The sequence below is a fragment of the Schistocerca gregaria genome, unplaced genomic scaffold (assembly GCF_023897955.1).
Source record: "Schistocerca gregaria isolate iqSchGreg1 unplaced genomic scaffold, iqSchGreg1.2 ptg001013l, whole genome shotgun sequence".
Classification (NCBI taxonomy): Eukaryota; Metazoa; Arthropoda; class Insecta; order Orthoptera; family Acrididae; genus Schistocerca; species Schistocerca gregaria.
Genome location: NW_026062362.1, coordinates 50,001 through 57,500, shown reverse-complemented (window position 1 = coordinate 57,500; position 7,500 = coordinate 50,001). Strand labels below are relative to the sequence as shown.

The following is a 7,500-nucleotide window of genomic DNA, read 5'->3' as shown; positions in this document are numbered from 1 at the left end:
TGTGGCTGTACCAGTTTATCGCTTAACCTAACTGTGGCTGTACCAGTTTATCGCTTAACCTAACTGTGGCTGTACCAGTTTATCGCTTAACCTAACTGTGGCTGTACCAGTTTATCGCTTAACCTAACTGTGGCTGTACCAGATTATCGCTTAACCTAACTGTGGCTGTACCAGATTATCGCTTAACCTAACTGTGGCTGTACCAGATTATCGCTTAACCTAACTGTGGCTGTACCAGATTATCGCTTAACCTAACTCAATTTGTCCCTTAACCTAACTCAATTTGTCCCTTAACCTAACTCAAGTTGTCCCTTAACCTAACTCAAGTTGTCCCTTAACCTAACTCAAGTTGTCCCTTAACCTAACTCAATTTGTCCCTTAACCTAACTCAATTTGTCCCTTAACCTAACTCAAGTTGTCCCTTAACCTAACTCAAGTTGTCCCTTAACCTAACTCAAGTTGTCCCTTAACCTAACTCAAGTTGTCCCTTAACCTAACTCAAGTTGTCCCTTAACCTAACTCAAGTTGTCCCTTAACCTAACTCAATTTGTCCCTTAACCTAACTCAATTTGTCCCTTAACCTAACTCAATTTGTCCCTTAACCTAACTCAAGTTGTCCCTTAACCTAACTCAAGTTGTCCCTTAACCTAACTCAAGTTGTCCCTTAACCTAACTCAAGTTGTCCCTTAACCTAACTCAAGTTGTCCCTTAACCTAACTCAAGTTGTCCCTTAACCTAACTCAAGTTGTCCCTTAACCTAACTCAAGTTGTCCCTTAACCTAACTCAAGTTGTCCCTTAACCTAACTCAAGTTGTCCCTTAACCTAACTCAATTTGTCCCTTAACCTAACTCAATTTGTCCCTTAACCTAACTCAAGTTGTCCCTTAACCTAACTCAATTTGTCCCTTAACCTAACTCAATTTGTCCCTTAACCTAACTCAATTTGTCCCTTAACCTAACTCAAGTTGTCCCTTAACCTAACTCAAGTTGTCCCTTAACCTAACTCAAGTTGTCCCTTAACCTAACTCAAGTTGTCCCTTAACCTAACTCAAGTTGTCCCTTAACCTAACTCAAGTTGTCCCTTAACCTAACTCAAGTTGTCCCTTAACCTAACTCAAGTTGTCCCTTAACCTAACTCAAGTTGTCCCTTAACCTAACTCAAGTTGTCCCTTAACCTAACTCAATTTGTCCCTTAACCTAACTCAAGTTGTCCCTTAACCTAACTCAATTTGTCCCTTAACCTAACTCAATTTGTCCCTTAACCTAACTCAATTTGTCCCTTAACCTAACTCAATTTGTCCCTTAACCTAACTCAATTTGTCCCTTAACCTAACTCAATTTGTCCCTTAACCTAACTCAAGTTGTCCCTTAACCTAACTCAAGTTGTCCCTTAACCTAACTCAAGTTGTCCCTTAACCTAACTCAAGTTGTCCCTTAACCTAACTCAAGTTGTCCCTTAACCTAACTCAAGTTGTCCCTTAACCTAACTCAAGTTGTCCCTTAACCTAACTCAAGTTGTCCCTTAACCTAACTCAAGTTGTCCCTTAACCTAACCCACGTTGTCCCTTAACCTAACCCACGTTGTCCCTTAACCTAACCCACGTTGTCCCTTAACCTAACCCACGTTGTCCCTTAACCTAACCCACGTTGTCCCTTAACCTAACCCACGTTGTCCCTTAACCTAACCCACGTTGTCCCTTAACCTAACCCACGTTGTCCCTTAACCTAACCCACGTTGTCCCTTAACCTAACCCACGTTGTCCCTTAACCTAACCCACGTTGTCCCTTAACCTAACCCACGTTGTCCCTTAACCTAACCCACGTTGTCCCTTAACCTAACCCACGTTGTCCCTTAACCTAACCCACGTTGTCCCTTAACCTAACCCACGTTGTCCCTTAACCTAACCCACGTTGTCCCTTAACCTAACCCACGTTGTCCCTTAACCTAACCCACGTTGTCCCTTAACCTAACCCACGTTGTCCCTTAACCTAACCCACGTTGTCCCTTAACCTAACCCACGTTGTCCCTTTGCCTAACATAGTTCACTGCTCGGAATCTCTGGTGTCGTTGTTATCCTCATGTAGATGTCTTGCGAGTGTTGCTTACTTTCCACATATTCCTGCTATCCACTGTCAATTGTACTGCAATAGGACTATATCGCCGACCCCCCCCCCTCCCCCCCCTCTGTCCCCCTCTGTCCCCCTCTTTGTGTCTCTGTCCTCTCAAGCTGGTCGGTCTGGCGTTTGAGTGTTAAATGAGCCTCGCAGCTGTTCAGTTGCATTCAGATGTCGACGCCCTCAGTGTACGTCGTGGTATGGTCTGTGTCCATTGTCCGCTGATGTCGTACGCGTAACCCACACGCTGTACCGATCATCGGTCGTTACGTACAGAGTGAAGTAGTGTGATACGTGTGACCGTACGCTGGCTGTGCCCAACGGTGTCGAATCTCAATTTCCATATGTTGTGCTTGATGCTACTTGTCTCGTCTCCCAATAACAGCTAGGTTGCACTGTGGTACGCCGTAGAGGCGTGTGGGAGGAACGTACGAACGCATTGTATGTCACCCTGGGTCGCTGGGGGTGGTGGTGCGGTGAGTCAGGTCAGGTCAGGTCAGCGTGAGCCGTCTGATGTAGTGACGCGTGTATTCCGACTTTGTCGTATTGCCTCACACAAAGTGCTACCCTGGTGGACCGCGTTCCATATCTGGGACATGCCGCAGATGCCGGTTGACAGTGGATCGCGGAAGGTACATCGCATACGTGCGCGGGCCACCTTCCACGTGTTCTCTTCTGCACATGTCGCAGTGTGTATGTGGTCTGATGTAGCGTGTCGTGACACATGACATCCTGGCATGCAAGAATTGTTGAATTCGCAAATGTAGGTGGACATCTACGTTTACTGCCCAAGATACGCAAATGAACTGGAAATCCGTTGTTGAGCGGTTGTTCACGCTGGAGGTGAATCTGTGATGGCGACGATCGGTACAGCTATTAACCGGTTGTTTCAGCGGTACCCGCCACATCCACACGCGTGACTAGGCCCATGTGGGTATGAAGCGATACGCGGCGGTGGCTTGGTGGGACTGTTCCCGGCCGGTGAAGGGGGGCCGCCCGGCGTGTTGGCCGCGCGCTGCGTGGGCGCACGCGCAACAGGCGGCTGGTGGGGGGCGCCGAGTGGCAGGAGCGCCAGCCGACGGGCCCGGCAGGCGGCGCAGCTACGCTGCGGCGCACCCTGCACGCGGCGCCTGGCGGCCAAAGTTGGTTCAGCCGAGCCCGGTGCGAAGCGCGGTGGACATCTGCAGTGTGCTGGTCTGATTGAGGACTGTGTGCGTTGAGGATGCGCCGCCGCCTGGCACTCGGCGCCGCGACGCCGTCTGCTGCTCGGTCGCCCCAGCGGTTCTCGCAGGTGGTTTGTATCGCAGTTGTGCGGACGTGTTGGCGCGTGCGCTGTGCTGGGAGAGTTCGCTTCTGCACCCAAGTGGGGCTTTGCCCTTGTGTGGCGCTGGCGTTGGAGCTGCCGGTCACCATAGGTGGCGCGTGTTGTCTCCCGCCGGCAATGCCACGACAGCACGCTCCCGGGCCTCTGTCGGCAGCGGCAAGCTCAGTTGGGAGCAAGGGTGTTCGCACTAAAACCGTCTACTCGCCTAACTCCGGGCGATTGCGCCTCTCTCGAAACCGACCAAGTACCTAGGACGGCGCTGCGCGCCGCCGGGACCTGAGAGGGTTTCGAGGTGTATCGTGCAGGGGAGCTCGGCCTCCTCCTGTTTGCAGAATAATTGAGCGGACGCTTGCGTGTTCGCGCGGGCCCCCGGGACACACTCCCGGGCGGCCGGCTGCTCAGCTCTAGTTGACGCAGCTCCCTGGTTGATCCTGCCAGTAGTCATATGCTTGTCTCAAAGATTAAGCCATGCATGTCTCAGTACAAGCCGCATTAAGGTGAAACCGCGAATGGCTCATTAAATCAGTTATGGTTCCTTAGATCGTACCCACGTTACTTGGATAACTGTGGTAATTCTAGAGCTAATACATGCAAACAGAGTCCCGACCAGAGATGGAAGGGACGCTTTTATTAGATCAAAACCAATCGGATTGGCTTGTCTGGTCCGTTTGCCTTGGTGACTCTGAATAACTTTGGGCTGATCGCACGGTCCTCGTACCGGCGACGCATCTTTCAAATGTCTGCCTTATCAACTGTCGATGGTAGGTTCTGCGCCTACCATGGTTGTAACGGGTAACGGGGAATCAGGGTTCGATTCCGGAGAGGGAGCCTGAGAAACGGCTACCACATCCAAGGAAGGCAGCAGGCGCGCAAATTACCCACTCCCGGCACGGGGAGGTAGTGACGAAAAATAACGATACGGGACTCATCCGAGGCCCCGTAATCGGAATGAGTACACTTTAAATCCTTTAACGAGTATCTATTGGAGGGCAAGTCTGGTGCCAGCAGCCGCGGTAATTCCAGCTCCAATAGCGTATATTAAAGTTGTTGCGGTTAAAAAGCTCGTAGTTGGATTTGTGTCCCACGCTGTTGGTTCACCGCCCGTCGGTGTTTAACTGGCATGTATCGTGGGACGTCCTGCCGGTGGGGCGAGCCGAAGGGGTGCTTTCGCGTCCCGAGGCGGACCCCGTTTAAATCCTACCAGGGTGCTCTTTGTTGAGTGTCTCGGTGGGCCGGCACGTTTACTTTGAACAAATTAGAGTGCTTAAAGCAGGCAAGCCCGCCTGAATACTGTGTGCATGGAATAATGGAATAGGACCTCGGTTCTATTTTGTTGGTTTTCGGAACCCGAGGTAATGATTAATAGGGACAGGCGGGGGCATTCGTATTGCGACGTTAGAGGTGAAATTCTTGGATCGTCGCAAGACGAACAGAAGCGAAAGCATTTGCCAAGTATGTTTTCATTAATCAAGAACGAAAGTTAGAGGTTCGAAGGCGATCAGATACCGCCCTAGTTCTAACCATAAACGATGCCAGCCAGCGATCCGCCGCAGTTCCTCCGATGACTCGGCGGGCAGCCTCCGGGAAACCAAAGCTTTTGGGTTCCGGGGGAAGTATGGTTGCAAAGCTGAAACTTAAAGGAATTGACGGAAGGGCACCACCAGGAGTGGAGCCTGCGGCTTAATTTGACTCAACACGGGAAACCTCACCAGGCCCGGACACCGGAAGGATTGACAGATTGATAGCTCTTTCTTGATTCGGTGGGTGGTGGTGCATGGCCGTTCTTAGTTGGTGGAGCGATTTGTCTGGTTAATTCCGATAACGAACGAGACTCTAGCCTGCTAACTAGTCGCGTGACATCCTTCGTGCTGTCAGCGATTACTTTTCTTCTTAGAGGGACAGGCGGCTTCTAGCCGCACGAGATTGAGCAATAACAGGTCTGTGATGCCCTTAGATGTTCTGGGCCGCACGCGCGCTACACTGAAGGAATCAGCGTGTCTTCCTAGGCCGAAAGGTCGGGGTAACCCGCTGAACCTCCTTCGTGCTAGGGATTGGGGCTTGCAATTGTTCCCCATGAACGAGGAATTCCCAGTAAGCGCGAGTCATAAGCTCGCGTTGATTACGTCCCTGCCCTTTGTACACACCGCCCGTCGCTACTACCGATTGAATGATTTAGTGAGGTCTTCGGACTGGTACGCGGCATCGACTCTGTCGTTGCCGATGCTACCGGAAAGATGACCAAACTTGATCATTTAGAGGAAGTAAAAGTCGTAACAAGGTTTCCGTAGGTGAACCTGCGGAAGGATCATTACCGACTAGACTGCATGTCTTTCGATGTGCGTGTCGTGTCGCGCAACACGCTACCTGTACGGCAGTGGCCGTGCGCCGCGTGCGGAACCACGCGTGCCTCTCAAAACTAGCGGAAGTGTTGTTGTTGTGTGGTACGAGCGCTGAAGCTCTGGAGCGGCTGGCCTGCGGTACCTGGCGCCTGGCGCCGGTTTTGAATGACGTTCGCCCGAGTGCCTGTCCGCTCCGGTGTGGAGCCGTACGACGCCCATCGGCTGTGAGGCCGTTGGACACAAAAAAAATAGTGGAACAGGGGCCGTCAGACGCCTCAGTCCCGCAAATGCTACTGTCTTGAAAGAGACAGTGGGAGACTGAAAAGGAAAAGATCACCCAGGACGGTGGATCACTCGGCTCGTGGGTCGATGAAGAACGCAGCAAATTGCGCGTCGACATGTGAACTGCAGGACACATGAACATCGACGTTTCGAACGCACATTGCGGTCCATGGATTCCGTTCCCGGGCCACGTCTGGCTGAGGGTCGGCTACGTATACTGAAGCGCGCGGCGTTTGTCCCGCTTCGGAGACGTGGGAGTGTCGTGGTCGCCTGTGTGGCCGGCCGCGTCTCCTTAAACGTGCGATGCGCGCCCGTCGCCTGGCGGTTCGCATACCGGTACTTTCTCGGTAGCGTGCACAGCCGGCTGGCGGTGTGGCGTGCGACACCTCGTACAACGACCTCAGAGCAGGCGAGACTACCCGCTGAATTTAAGCATATTACTAAGCGGAGGAAAAGAAACTAACAAGGATTCCCCCAGTAGCGGCGAGCGAACAGGGAAGAGTCCAGCACCGAACCCCGCAGGCTGCCGCCTGTCGTGGCATGTGGTGTTTGGGAGGGTCCACTACCCCGACGCCTCGCGCCGAGCCCAAGTCCAACTTGAATGAGGCCACGGCCCGTAGAGGGTGCCAGGCCCGTAGCGGCCGGTGCGAGCGTCGGCGGGACCTCTCCTTCGAGTCGGGTTGCTTGAGAGTGCAGCTCCAAGTGGGTGGTAAACTCCATCTGAGACTAAATATGACCACGAGACCGATAGCGAACAAGTACCGTGAGGGAAAGTTGAAAAGAACTTTGAAGAGAGAGTTCAAAAGTACGTGAAACCGTTCTGGGGTAAACGTGAGAAGTCCGAAAGGTCGAACGGGTGAGATTCACGCCCATCCGGCCACTGGCCCCCGCCCTCGGCAGATGGGGCCGGCCGCCCGCGCGGAGCAATCCGCGGCGGGGTCGTGTCCGGTTGCCTTTCCACTCGCCGCGGGGTGGGGCCGTTCCGGTGTGCGGTGGGCCGCACTTCTCCCCTAGTAGGATCTGTCTCGCGTGTGTGTGCCGGCCTACGGCCCGGGTGCGCAGCCTGTCCTTCCGCGGGCCTCGGTTCGCGTCTGTTGGGCAGAGCCCCGGTGTCCTGGCTGGCTGCTCGGCGGTATATCTGGAGGAGTCGATTCGCCCCTTTGGGCGCTCGGGCTCCCGGCAAGCGCGCGCGGTTCTTCCCGGATGACGGACCTACCTGGCCCGGCCCCGGACCCGCGCCGCTGTTGGCTCGGGATGCTCTCGGGCGGAATAATCGCTCCCGTCAGCGGCGCTTCAGCTTTGGACAATTTCACGACCCGTCTTGAAACACGGACCAAGGAGTCTAACATGTGCGCGAGTCATTGGGCTGTACGAAACCTAAAGGCGTAATGAAAGTGAAGGTCTCGCCTTGCGCGGGCCGAGGGAGGATGGGGCTTCCCC

The 7,500-nt window shown here is 53.4% G+C and overlaps 3 non-coding genes across 3 annotated transcripts in view; all 3 read left to right on the top strand.

Moving 5' to 3' along the window:
• The first annotated feature begins 3,857 nt into the window (after positions 1-3,857).
• Positions 3,858-5,750, top strand: LOC126327048 (small subunit ribosomal RNA). The gene has a single exon (XR_007560934.1). It is a non-coding gene; the product is annotated as a small subunit ribosomal RNA (ribosomal RNA).
• A 362-nt stretch (positions 5,751-6,112) lies between these two features.
• On the top strand, positions 6,113-6,267 carry LOC126327068 (5.8S ribosomal RNA). The gene has a single exon (XR_007560951.1). It is a non-coding gene; the product is annotated as a 5.8S ribosomal RNA (ribosomal RNA).
• A 188-nt stretch (positions 6,268-6,455) lies between these two features.
• Positions 6,456-7,500, top strand: part of LOC126327056 (large subunit ribosomal RNA) — a 4,222-nt gene continuing 3,177 nt past the window's right edge. The window contains exon 1 of the ribosomal RNA XR_007560942.1: positions 6,456-7,500. This exon is cut by the window's right edge and continues 3,177 nt beyond it. This is a non-coding gene — a ribosomal RNA (large subunit ribosomal RNA).